Below are 14,811 nucleotides of genomic sequence, written 5' to 3'. Positions count from 1 at the left end.
CTAATCAGTCAATTTTCAGCTCTTCGGGTGATTGTTACGTTTAGTAATGCTGATATAGTGCAATATTTCTAATTATTCAGCTGACAGCTGATTAATTATGTATTACGAAATAAAAATGTATTATATATAATTTTAATATATATAAACAAAAAAAAATTGTGCCCAAAATAGAGTTATATCGGCACTCTCTAGTACTCTTATTCAGCTGGTTTATACAGCTTAGGGTTCTATTATGGATAATAATTCTGCTACTATTGTTCTGTGCCAGTTGGGATGTCGCTCTCGTGTTTTATACATAGCCATAGAAATATAAAAAGTACTTTTATATTGGCTGGAATTATAAATTTGCTATCCCTTAAGAGGGAAGAATAGCTTTGCGATCCCAGCGAAGTAACGGTACTTTTTTTATGAAATTCCATTTCGGGAGAAAACGTTTTCCACTAACTAAATCTTAACAAATCACTTTGATTTTGATGTCGATCGCTTCAGCATAATATATTCTAGGTCTATAGATTCGCTTTTAAAAAAAATGTTTGCAAATTTTGAAAAAAAAAGGAAAACCTATAAACCTAGTCTTTCAACAATAACAAAGAAAAAAATCATGGAGAATGGAAAAAAACTTAGAAGTGGAAAAACGTTTTCTTTTTTTGTATGGAAGATCACATGGTATACTTCCTTCTTAAGTTACATCTCTCGCTATTCTCCTAGTTATTTGTCTTGCCACTCGGCTTATGTACAGTCACGTCTGAAAATACACGACCTAATGGCCCATATATTAGGGTAGAGTATACATATTTTTGGTACTTTGTCTGTATCGATCCACCTTACAGAAAACAGCAGCCAAATAACACTAGACCCTAGTCATAGTGTTGTGTTCCTGCCGGTGAGTAAGGTTACCACAGCTCAACGAGGGGGGGGGTTTTAGGGTCGACAACGCCCATGTAACTCCTCTGGAGTCGCAGGCGTACATAGGCTACGGAGACTGCTTACCATCAGGCGGGTCGTATGGTTGTTTGCCACCGACGTAGTAAAAAAAAACGATATTTTCAGACGTGACCGTACCTAACTTCAGAGTTAAATAATGATTATAATGACCTTAGACGTAAAGGTACAACTTCTACTGGCCCGCTCAGCAACGTCGTTAAGCATGGCGAACAACTTGACGACGTGCTCGGTGTCCGGTATGAATGCTTACTATTCTCGTTATTGGCTTCTGAATAAGATAAGTTTGTTGGAAGCGTGGATAGCAGTCAAGGGTTATAGAACGGGTCAGACAAGAAATAATAGCGTAGCTTAAGTGCATTATTACAAGCTTTTATTTAACTTGCAATGTTTATGTTAACAAAACCCACTTCCCATTATCAATCAATCAATCATGCATTTATTTGCAAAAATATAGTAACAAGAGGTGTTAGAACTATTCCGGTACAAATTGTTTGTTGCTTGCAAGCAAGTCTAAGCATTGGAAAATAACAACATTGAAATTAAGACCTTTACATAGAAAATTAGAAACAGTCAGTCAGTAGCCATAAATGAATAAAAATAATTAGAAATAATCAGAAGAAAAAAGTATAATTATAATACATTAGAAATTAATTAGCAAAATGTGCATAGTCGACAACAAAAAATAGGTTAATATTATTAAAAATAATAAATAAATATAATAGTACATTATTACAAAACATTTACTAACACACCCACACCCACACTCCCACAGTAAGCTCAATATCAATAAGACTTGTGTTGAGGGTACTTAGACAACGATATATTTAATATATAAATATTTATAAATACTTAAATAGTAAACACCCATGACTCAGGAACAAAATATCCGTGCTCATCACACGAATAAATGCCCTTACCAGGATTTGAACCCGGGACCATTGGCTTCATAGGCAGGGTCACCAACCACTAGGCCAGACCGGTAGTCAAAGATTATGTCGTCAAATTCGGTCGTCAAATTAAGAAACTAAAAGTTAGCATTTCAGATACAACGTTATAATTTTTTCGTCAGCTGAGAAAAGATAAATGACTGCTTAGTTAATACTTATTATGTAAGTATTAAATGTATTCAAAACACATGTATCTATTCAGTTTAAAAACAACCAGATAACCACAAAGTTAATAACGTAAACATTTTAATATAAACATATCGTTCAAACTGCACTTAAATACACAATTTTATTGATGCTCCTGCCCAGTAGGGGGTGCTGTGGTAGGCAAGGAACATTTTTTTTAATTCAATTAAAGCACTTAATACATTGATTTAAGATCTTTAATTATAATAACTTGTATGTTTTACGGCAGTATGGTCTCGTTATATTCGTTTGATTGAGGTATAAAGACTAAATTTATACCTTATTGGGGCTGATTGATTATTATGTGATACAAGGAAGTTATTAATTATGCTTCTACCTGGGATAAATTAGGTTTATGTATTGACGTACAGTTTTATGAAAACATAAAGTATATGGAGAGATTAGCGATAATCCAATCACTTAATATATTATGATAATGCTTGGGCTAATTTATTAACTATAAAAGTTTAGTTATAAAAAAGCATTGATAATATATCTATCATAAGTATTTTCAAGGACAGATGGTGTTGGAAATAACCAAGAAAAATAATTTAAGGAAAAAACAACCCTTTTATTTGTAACATGACTACAGTTTATTCAATAATATTCTCGCGCATATATTAGATAGGTAGTTATGTCGCAGTAAGTAAGGAGTTCTACGAATTGAGTCATATAGAAGCAACGTTAATAATATCAATAAAGATACTCTGGCTTCCACACCTCAGTAGGAGATACAGCTTTAGGAAAACAATTTGATGTTGCTGATTCTGATATAGAAGTCATACAATTTTCTAAAGTAGAAGGGATAACATTTAAGGGATAATTTTACAGAAATTAAAGGTAATTTTATAACAAGTGTAAAGCTATAAGTAACACTTACTTGGGGCTATAATTAGTTCCAAGTTTAAAAGGCAATCATTTGTGAAAATAAGCATAATGCGAAAAAAAATGATGTAATTCAACATTAAACTACTTCCAATTCTTCAGTTGGAATTGCCGCCATCCATTTGTTAACATTGTCGACCATCAGCTTGACGAACTCGTCGACGAACGGCTTGCCGACGCTCTGGATGAACACCCGCCATTGCTGGCTGATGAAGTCCAGCACGGGAGCGGCTGTGGAAGAAGTTATCGTTAATATATAATAATAATAAAATACTTTATTGTGCACTACTAGAGATAAGTTCATATTACAAACAAAGACGGGACTTAAATCAGTAGGTAACAACAGGCGGACTTATCGCTATAAAGCAATCTCCAGACTACCTTCAGATAGCGAATCGGTGGCAAGAAATATATTTAACCTTTTCATATTTCCTACTACAATTGATATAATTAAACCATTCCTTGATGCTTGCCATAGCACTCTTTTGCCAATAAGTGTTGGCCGGATTGGGACCATACTTGAAAAATACCTATATTAGTAAGTCAGTATTAGATCCCATACCATATCGATATGTTATGTCAAAAGTAGCAAGTTTTTTTTTTTTTTTTTTAATACTACGTCGGTGGCAAACAAGCATACGGCAGCATATTTAATAGACTTAATCCTACACATACATAATACGCTACTTTCTACGCTACATACGTTCAAAAGACTTAATGAAATTCCATTTTGATAATAATCAAGGCAGTCTAGCCGCCTGTTTCAGCCAGAGCCGGAGCAAAAAGGCAAAGAGCTCCGCTTTGTCCTTTCCTATCAGTTCTCTCACTTACATCGTTTGTCTTTGTACCAACGTTGACACAATTACCTAACCATTCGTAGGCGTTATTGCAATGAGATAAGGTTTAGAAATTGCCAGTTAAAGGTGTTACTACAACGGGCTACTACGAACAGCGAGAAGAAGCGATTGGTGTTTTTCATCATACAATTTACTTGCTTCACAGACCTTGACAACTATAAACAAGACTAAAAATACAATTTACAGTAGTGCTAAAATTTGCACATTACGTAACTATATCGAAAACTTAAAGGGCCATAATCATGTACTGGAAAACGTTGTACGATACATGTGCGAAAAGGTAATTCCCAACTCGTGTCGATTTAATTTAGCGCCAGTCGTTGCGAATTTCCTACTTTTCACACTTATACCTATCGTAATGTATGTCATCAAGCAATTTGCAAAAAAAAAAAGATTTACCCAGTTATTTATAATATCATGATATTTACCAGTCGCTTTTCGGTGAAGGAAAACATCGTGAGGAAACCGGACTAATCCCAACAAGGACTAGTTTACCCTCTGGGTTGGAAGGTCAGATCAGTCGCTTTAGTAAAAACTAGTGCCTACGCCAAATCTTGGGATTAGTTGTCAAGCGGAAGCTTGGGGTTCCATGAGCCGTGGCAAAGTTCCGGGACAACGCGAGGAAGAAGAACACACATTAGTTTATATCTAGCATACAACAACATTAACTTAAATATAAATTGCTTAATTTTCGTAACACAATGGAATCAATTAAATTAAGACCAATGAAAGTGTACGATTACTTCAAATGTTTCCTTTTGTTACATACATAAGTAATGTTACTTTTCATGCTCTCTTTTCCAGTCTGAAACTTTAGTTTTTGATGCCATCGGTCGATTTGGATAAATAAGTCGAAAATTTTTATGCAGCGAAATTTTTAAGATTTAGGTAAAAAGTTACAGCAACATTAAGATTAAAAAATTAATTTTTTTTAATGTTTTTTTATTTTATATCATTTTGGAATTTCAACACATACAACTCCCATAACTAAATTAGTCTCCAAACTTGGCTCGAAAAGATTTTTTTTATACTACGTCGGTGGCAAACAAGCATACGGCCCGCCTGATGGTAAGCAGTCTCGGTAACCTATGTACGACTGCAACCCCAGAGGAGTCACATCCGCGTTGCCTAGCATCCCCCCCCCCCCCCTCGCTGAGCTCTGGCAGCCTTACTCACCGGCAGGAACACAACACTATGAGTAGGGTCTAGTGTTATTTGGCTGCGGGTTTTCTGTAAGGTGTAGGTACTTCCCCAGTTGGGCTCCGCTCTAGATCTGGAATGATATCCGCTGTGCTGTGCCCTACCACACAAAGCGAGATGACATTCACAATGCCCATACCTCTCTTTTGGACGTAGTTTAAGGACGTACCCAGGTCCCAAAGGATTAGTCATCACCGTCCACTTAGCATACGTAATTGTCCTAGATATTCCTATGACCTGTGCGCAACTAGCTGATAATGGGTTGATTTATGGCTGGGTGTAGTGTACAGAGCGCTTGTCTACTAGGTGGAGCATTATGTTGCTCTCAAACTAATTTTATATTAGGATGCAAGTAACGGAATTGCTCATTTTAGTTGCGTTGTTTTCAACGTTTATAATGTAATGTTTATATACCGGATGTTTCCTGTAACACGAGCAAATAATTAAAACATATTGTACTCCTAAAACGATATAACTTTTGATTAACAACTTTTAAAAATTATGAAATCTTTAGATTTTAACTTTTTCATACAAATTAAATATTATTTTCAATGTACGCTGACATCAGTGTGTTCGACGTTGCTTGTCAAGTTGTCACGCTTTAAACATAACAAAATTCGCAATACATTGCGTCTTAGAATTAACTTCAACGTGTAATAAAAATCAAAACATAAGTTATTTTTCAAAGTTGTTGAACAAATGTTGGTCAGTTTGAAGAGTACAGGCTACAATTTAATTTATTGCTCCTGTTACAGGAAACACCCGGTATATAGTCCTTCTTGCCGTATCCGATGACGGTGACTTTCAACTATTTTTAATCGGAAACATGGAACGCTGTATTGTGACTTGCGTAACCAAATTTGGTTTTGAAAATGCGATCACAAAGTGCGCAATGAAGCTGGCCAGGCTCTTATTCAAATATAACCCATTCCTACCACAACAACTCAAACAAAATTTTGATTAGTTACAGAGTAATCCAAAGGCCAAGTAGACTTCATTGACATTACCTGCAGACTTGAGTCCTATCCTACGTTATACCAGAAATATAATTTTCACGATTACAGTTCTCAGTGACATGTCGGTTTACTATTGACAATGCGTGTCTCGTAGAGGATTTATTTATGTCGTTATAATCTGTAAAGGGTTCGGATACATGTGGTACAGTTCGTGAGGTAATAAAAGACCAGTAAAAAAAGCAAATAGCTAAAGGCCAATAACCGTTCAGAATCTTACGGAGCCTATTAGAAAAAGTCTACAAACGGATGGAAGCAAGTGGCCCTTGTACCGTTTCCTGCGCTGTCAGACGGATGGATTTATTCGTGCGCCGTAGCACGATAAGGGTTAAAGAGTTCTTGTAGCAACGCAAGGGTTAACGTGTGATATGTCCTGTTGCACCTACCTGGTAGTTAGTTACTAAATCATGCAATTCTTGTACACGTAACACGGTACAAATCATAAAATGCTTTTTCTTTTGTAATAGGCAGCAAACGAGTAGACGAGCCGCCTGATCAGCCTTCTACTTTAGAAGCATTTATCGTCGCCCATGGACATAAGCAACATCGAAGGAGCCACTTATGCGTTGCCAAACTTCGAGAACCCTAAATACCTGCTTCTTGAAGAACCCCATGTCATAGCGCAAGGGAAACACCTCAGAAGGTAGCTCATTCTACAACTTGCACGTTCTGGGCAAAAGCGTGATGACTTTTTATAATTTTTGCAAACGTGATTTAAAAAAAATTAATACTCATCACTTCCTGAGTCCCTTTGACTTGAAACTTATAAGATGATAGATTCGTTAATCATTACTCGGTATCGTCAGAGTCAGTACTGTCACCCCAAGGGCCATCATAATGAATAACTTAAGTAATTTAAGTATTCTCGCTGCGTACAATTTATTGGGCATTTTAGAGAGATGGTTACCATTTGACCTATTTGGACCCGGGTACGTCCTTAAACTACGTCCAAAAGAGAGGTATGGGCATTGTGAATGTCATCTCGCTTTGTGTGGTAGGGCACAGCCAGTGGATGTCATTCCAGATCTAGAGCAGAGCCCAACTGGGGAAGTACATCCACCTTACAGAAAACAGCAGCCAAATAACACTAGATCCTACTCATAGTGTTGTGTTCCTGCGGGTGAGTAAGGTTGCCAGAGCTCAACGAGGGGGGGCGGGTTTAGGGTCGGCAACGCGCATGTAACTCCTCTGGAGTTGCAGGCGTACATAGGCTACGGAGACTGCTTACCATCAATCAATCAATCAATCATTTATTTATTTGCAAAAATACAGTAACATAAGGTGTTAGGACTATTCAGGTACAATGTGTATTTTGCTTGCAAGCAAGCGTGCAAATATAATGTGTCAAATCTAAGCATTGAAAAATAACAAAATTGAAATTAAGACATTAGCATAAATAGTTAGAGAATTAGAAAAATTAGGAAAAAATCAGGCGGGCCGTATGCTTGTTTGCCACCGACGTAGTATAAAAAAAAAAATTTAAGCATGTCATGCGTATGTATTTGATATGCAAAAGTAGTTCGCCAGTATTTATTGGCACAGACTATTCTTTATTATTATAATTTTATTATAATAATAAAGAATAGTATTTTTATATTAATATATTTTTTCTAATAAGTGATGATTATGTACCTGTTTTCTCGTCGCCACCGAAGAGGTTGGTGATCCTGATCCACACCCTGTCCGGCTCGTAGCTGTGCTTGTAGCTTGCAACCTTCCAGTGCTTCTTGCCGTTGGCACCAGTTTCCTCTTCAATCTTAGCTTCCAAATTCATCTCCACGTTTTCTATTCACAAACATGTCAAAATATATAATGTCAATAAAGATAAGTATGGCTACGGGATATGTGTAACTGGCCTTTACATGATTCTGGTACCTGGCTCGTCCACGTGGCCTAATCGAGGGTTAATTCCACGATTTTAGACAACAAATACATACGGAAAGATAATACCTACAGCTGTAGACAATGCTTACCCGCAGTGAAGCCGAACTCCTCGCTACCCTCACGGGAATGATGACAAGGCTCCCCGAGATGTTGTAGTATAAGTCCAGCTTTACGGGGTACCGCATGCTGAACACTATCAACTTCAAATGCTTCCGTGAACTAGCTGAACCTACCTCCCCGCTTCCTTCCATTGGGATGATAACCAAGCTTCCAGAGACATCAGACATCTAGAGTCACTAGATACTTCTTGATACTGCTGTGGATAATGATTACCAGCAGTGAAGCCGAACTCCCCGCTACCCTCAACGGGAATGATGACCAGGCTCCCAGAGATATTGTAGTGTGAATCCAGCTCTACGGGGCAACGCATGCTAAGCACTATGGTCGACTTCTCGAGGTCACGGCTGCGGACAAACAGTTTGGACTTAGCGTCATTGGGTTTCTTCGCGACGTTTAATTTCACTGAAAAGCGAGTGGCAAATAAATTTTAAGAAGCTCATTTGTACCTCGGCCTGTGGTTCGAATTCGCGACCTCCAGTTTGAAAGTGGCACCTTATCCTTGTGTTTTTCGAAAGGCAGCGACCGGGGTCAGAAACGATTGCCCTACCGATAAGAAAGCTATTCATAAATAGAACCAGAAGAATCAAACTCACCTAATTTTCTCAACCTTGCACTGACTCAGCCCAGTAATAGTGATATGACTGAGGTCCAAATTCAAGCCAGCATTGTTGACGCTCATGTTTTCTACGACCATCGGGTCAGACGAAGCCACTCCTAATTCTGGAATACCACCAGCTATCATCGGCATGGCGGCCTACGCTGACGCCTTCAGGCAAGTCGAGTCGTTCCATTTGCAGGGCTTTATGTATGGCACTGGAAAATCATCAAATACATGGTGTTTTACAACCCTTAGCCATATTATCGAGGCGAGGTGAGCCAGGCTGATTCTGTGGTCTAGCCAAGATGACAATCGTACAGTCAGCATAATAATTAGCTAACAAAATGTAGGTATGCAGAAGTGCTAACCTAATAGTTGTGCTGATGACAAAGGCCAAACAGATTTTTTATTTATTTAAACTTAATAAATTAAATGAAAATTACAAAATGTTTTAACGAAGAAAATGAGTAGGTAAATAAATTATCTCACCGCTATATACACCTTCGAAATAAATTACAGACATTAAAATTATCACAAATTGCTGGAACATTTTAACGAATTTAGGGCATTCACTACTAAGATTGCAGGTGTTGAATGTTGATTTTAAAATAAAACAGTATATTTATATGAGAAACCGGGTTGAATTTAGGGCAAACAAGGGCGAAGGTGCGGTAATCAGATTTAATGATCCATAGTGTATTAAGTTTTTTTGAACCGTCCACATTATTAACTGAAAAAAATATTTTATACCTTATGGTAAAAATGTAAGGTTCACCTATGGTTACGAGTGTAATTAAGACTTGTATTTAATAACTTAAATAAAATAAAATTTAAATAACTTGTCGCTTTGATAAAAATAATCTAATTATCTGTGAGTATCTATATACCTAATACTCATTATTCATATTAAAACAACACACGGAAGCTATCAAACCATATCAAATGGTAAATAACTCTTAACTTAACAGTTTATTTTAACAAAAACTATAACAATTAACACTTAATTAGATAAATACTTAAAACAAACAGTTGAATAAAACATTTTTATACACGAAGTTCAATGTCAAACTATCTAAATAATTATGTCTCATAATTAGTGTCTGTGTAATCTGTGAAGCAACACCAACGGATTGCCTGTATAGATTGCTTTGTGTATAGTCGTACGTGATTCAGGTAGTTTCCCGCTAGTTCCCCAGCACGTTGTGCCATAACACCTGAAAGCCGACACAAACACACGAGATCACGCACGCTTGTTTGGCGGGATCACGTTTAATCATGAAAAAATGGTCCCCATTTAATACTTATAGAAATGCAAGGTAACGTAGTAAGACATTCGGATACCATTTTTAACTGAACATTTTAAGGTTCGCAGATAGTTTTGCTGAAAGGTTATTGAAAAACATTCCGATAAACTTATTAGGGGAGCAGGTTTTGGCCGTAAAACTCCGATTTTAAAATCTATAACAACGTTTTCTTGTGACGAAAAGGCCAAGTGCGAGTTGGCCGAAAAATCAACTGCCTGTCTATGAAGGTTGATGAGAATAATATAGGTTTTTTAGGAAACAGTCTTTCATACGGTTTAATATAATTAGCAGGCTGCAGCGACTCAGCTTTAAAAACTATCTTCAACAGTCCTACGTAGACGAAACGAGGATTTTGCCCTCTTTTTACAGTGATAAAAATGTAGGTCGCTGTTGCAGATTTCTGACATTTCTATATTAAAAGGAATCAAATGCTACGAACATAAAACGGAGTTAGGACATTTTGCAATTAGCAGCGTTAAACCTGTGAAATGTTCAGCAAAAATGCGAACGCTTTGTGCATACGATGATTAAGACAAAGAAGCTTTAAACTTTCAAGCGCGCAAAGCGATTAACACCTTAATTAGAAGCATTAAGGTATATTTTCATGTGTGAGAAGTTATAGAGTTAAGTCTTTGTTGTTATGAGGCGTATTGTTAATCATACTAATCCTCGATGTAAGTTGCTTCGATGGCGCTTTGTGTCGTAAATAGGGTCCGATTTCTGCTAGTCTGGTATTTACTGGTAGTGCATGGAAATGGTTCAGTTTAGGTAAATTAGTGAATCAGCGGATAGTCTTACACACACAAACCAACAAAGTAATATGCTGGGAAGTAAAAAGTATTATACATTAAAGGAAGCATTATTTTTATTTAGCATTGCTTGCACCAAAACAGCTAAACTGTAGAATGAACTGTTGCATACGACCTTCAAATCTTCAAGAAAAGAGCGTAGGTACACATGAGAGTACTCATTTTTCTTGCAGATTTGAATTGAAGGAGCGATACGCTGTAGCATGTAGCGATTGTTTATGTATTTGTAGCAAAGATTGGGCGTAGCACTTTGGCGTGGAGGCGCTCGTGCGCCGTGAAAAACTTATCGAGAAACCTCAGTATTTTTACCTCGATTTTTGCGAAGGTCCCGATAAAAATGGTGTTTAGTATAGCCCTTTTTATATTTCACCTCGCAGAGATTGGCTAATGGTTACAAAAAAAAAAACACCAAATAGTTTAGTTTAGTTTCTTTATTTGGCCAAGTAATAACAGAACGTTACAACTAGCATGTCAAAATACAGGTCATTGCTAAAACTAATCATGCAATGTCTTATAGGTATATAGGTAGACAAAATTATATAAATCAAAATATATTAAATGGTAAATGATCAAATACATCAATATAATATAGGTATGTATAGACTATAGACAGGCAAGACTATCATGTCATATCAAATTTATCAATCCATATTTCATAACTATGTGTAGGCTGTATAACCTTAAATAACATTATCTTCGCAAAGCGAAATAGATTACCCTATTAAAATCGACCTTCACAGTAAAGTTCGGTTGACCACGTAATCTACATTAACATTACGAAGGTCGGGAGCAATCCCTGCCTATGCTAATACAGGCTTGCCCTATAATCCTTATTTATATTGAATTCATGGTCAGCAGATGGCAATTTAATCACTTAGGCTTTAGAGAGGTGTGACTAGACAGGGCAAATCCTATACTTTTAAGTAAGTGGAATTTGCGAGGACCAGTCGACACGTATTTTAAAGACTGTGATATTATATTGTATGATTTTACAAACACTCGTTTACTGCATTTAAACGAAACATAACCAACAAATTGTCCTGTACAGCTACACGTACACTATCGGTCGGGTGCGCTCCGCTGAACAACTGGGGCAGCCCTCAATTCATTACTGGCGCGCACAATATATTTAAAGGTCTGTATACAAACATACTAACGTGTGCTGGTGCAGCTGATGGGCTTTGATTATGTTTTTGAATAGGACCAGATTGTTGTGATTCTGACGGCCTGATTTGCCTGTAGGTTTTCATTTTGGTATCGGTGACCGATTGTGCAGAAAAGTTTGTAAAACTAAAGGACATTCCTGAGCAAGGTGGACTGATGATTTGGTTTTGATTGCAGGATCCGTAGGATGAGGGTCTTGCGAGATTAATCGTAATCATAATGGAGATTCTTGAGTTACCTACCACATATTGACCTGAAATTTTGTTTTGGCACTGAATGAAGTGGAATTATCTTACAGTGTACTTGTAAAGGATGTACTGCTGAAGACCTCAAATAATATCCGAACGCATGCAAAGTACGAGAAAAACGTGGGGGTGTTCTAGTTTTGTGAGTGTTGCGGATTGATTGATTAGTGACGATGGATCGCTGGCCAGCAAAGAAGCGTGCATATGTGCCTCTGTTATTGATGAATATCGCAAGGCGGAAGTTTTGCATTAATTTCGGCATATGTGGAAAAGTTCGAAGGACAGCATGCACAGCAAAGGTCGACAACTAGAAAATGTACTATTCAGAAAACGAAATTCTGATTCATCTTTTTTTTTAATAAAAATACATAGATTTGGTATAGGTAGTTTTATTAATCAAATGGATTTGGAACCGAAAATCTGCCGCTGGATATGATCTGTGCCGCTGGACACGTGTACATTTTACAGACTGTTTAAAATTTGATTTGGTACCCACCAATTAAATAAAAAAACTATTTATTTTTGACTATAGCGAAAACTTCGATGGCGCAAAAAAATGCTTGGGCTTGTACTACATTCATTTTCTCGTTGACGCATTTTATTGTGTCATCGAAATTTTCGTTACATCGAGTGACGAATAAAGATATTTTTTGAATTCCGTTAACTTCGGGGTTTGGATAATTACGTTTAAGGAAACTAAATGGCATAGTAAATATAAAAAAATGGTTTTTGTTCTTCCTTTCTTTTCATTGTTAATTTTTATAAAAAGTAATTAAATGTTGCATATAACGTTGTTGCAACACGGGCATTACATTTAAATCAACCAAACAATTGAAAATTGTGACATATCGATGTCATTTCGAACATCGATCGATCCGAGATAGTACTTACGTTTAATAGCAAATGTATAAACTTGTACTAAACACAAATCAATATGCAAACAGATCCTAAGGTAAGGTTACACGTTCATAGGAGCCTTATCAGATTAAAATAAGTTATAGATTACCTCGGTAATGGAGTTAATTAGAATACCGGTCTCTGAGAAAGTTACTTAATTTAAACTCACGGGAACGCACCCTTGAAATTAACGAAAAAAAAACACGGTGTAGAGGTTTTTTCTTTATATTTTTTTCCTTATTTACACAATTTGCGCAGGCTATATTTAGCAACATGTAATTACGAATAAGATGTTGATGTAAGAATCAAATTGAGTAACGGCCCGATTCGAAATTCAAGATACGTCAAATATTAGAACTAGATGCGATAAGGATTGGATAAGTCAGTGTCAAAAATGACGTTTCTTTTAACAAAAACGTTACTTTTGACACTAACATATTATCCGATTCATATCGTATCTAGAACTAATATTTGACGTACCTATATTTAGGCTCGGATCGGGCCGTAAGTGTTTAAATGAATAGAGTCCCAACAGGATATCCTTGTCGTTATTTCACACAAGCAGACAAATCTACCAACCAATAGAAATGAAAGAAATACTTAATCACATTATTTTTAAAGTTATTTGTTCGAAACAATTATTCCTACTTTCATAAGTTTAATGAGTTAATTTTAAACCTACAAAATTCATTACATTACAATGCCATTCTCTGTCGAAAACAAAATGGGGTAACAAGCTGAAGTTCTATGAATGACGTTGACGTTTGAAGACTCATAATTACATTATGTACTTAAGTAAGATATTGTCACTGGTCGATGTGTCTTGTATTGTAATTATAAAATATGGTGTTGGTACATATTACCAATCTACTTACTGTATCAACAAATATGAACTCTGGGCCTTACTGGGGACTTCAATCTAATATCTATCTATTGTGAAGCAAAACAAAATAGTCGAGAATTCATAGATACTGTACGCCCATGGTCATATTCGAAGCGTAATGGTGGGATTCGACACATGTACTTAACATATTTTTAAGTAGAAAATTAATCGCATCCCATTTGACCCATTAAGTATTTGAACAAGTTAAACAGGCCAGTCTCATGTCGTATGTCTACGATATGCGCTATTGTATATTGTTAGCCAGTTGTGTGATAGTTACGGAAAAGCTGCGAACGCTAGATAACACGCTTAGTCTTAGGCAGTGTTTTTCGTGAGCGAATAACTCGCGAACGCGAAGCGACGCGACGCGGCGCGGGTGAATTCAATCCTTTGATACCTATGGAAGTGTCCTACGTGGGCGATCTCCGAATGCCGTTAGGCCGCCGCGCCGCGCCGCGTCGCATTCGCGAGTCATCGCTCACGTAAGCCGCTGAGTTACACAGACTTGTGCAGACTTTCCGAGACTTTCGATTTAGAGAACTTGTGTTTCCGATTTTTTTTATGACATAGGAGGCAGTCAAATCGCCTGATTCACAATTACTGTCGCCCATGGATACCTGCAAAACCAAACATGTTACAAGTACATGTACTGGCCTTTATGCTGGGAGTACTCTCTTTTTTCTTGAAGGTATGATGACCCGCGGTATTTTCGGGCTGCAGGCTGGTCGTATCAGCCTGCAGCCCGAAAATACCGCGGGTGGTAGTTCATTCCACAGTTTACCTTATTATTAGGATTATGATATGAGAGCCATTTTTCTAACAATTTTATTCAAAAAGAGCGTGTCGGTCAAAACTGTCATGTCGTCTGCAATAT

At 36.9% G+C, this 14,811-nt stretch overlaps 1 pseudogene; it reads right to left on the bottom strand.

Moving 5' to 3' along the window:
- Nucleotides 1-7,638: 7,638 nt before the first annotated feature.
- On the bottom strand, nt 7,639-8,997 carry LOC133523133 (protein takeout-like; annotated as a pseudogene).
- Between the last annotated feature and the right edge of the window lie 5,814 nt (nt 8,998-14,811).

Source organism: Cydia pomonella, chromosome 11 (genome assembly GCF_033807575.1).
Source record: "Cydia pomonella isolate Wapato2018A chromosome 11, ilCydPomo1, whole genome shotgun sequence".
In the NCBI taxonomy this organism is placed as follows: domain Eukaryota; kingdom Metazoa; phylum Arthropoda; class Insecta; order Lepidoptera; family Tortricidae; genus Cydia; species Cydia pomonella.
The sequence above is the reverse complement of the archived record's forward strand: the minus strand, read 5'-3'. Positions and strand labels throughout refer to the sequence as shown.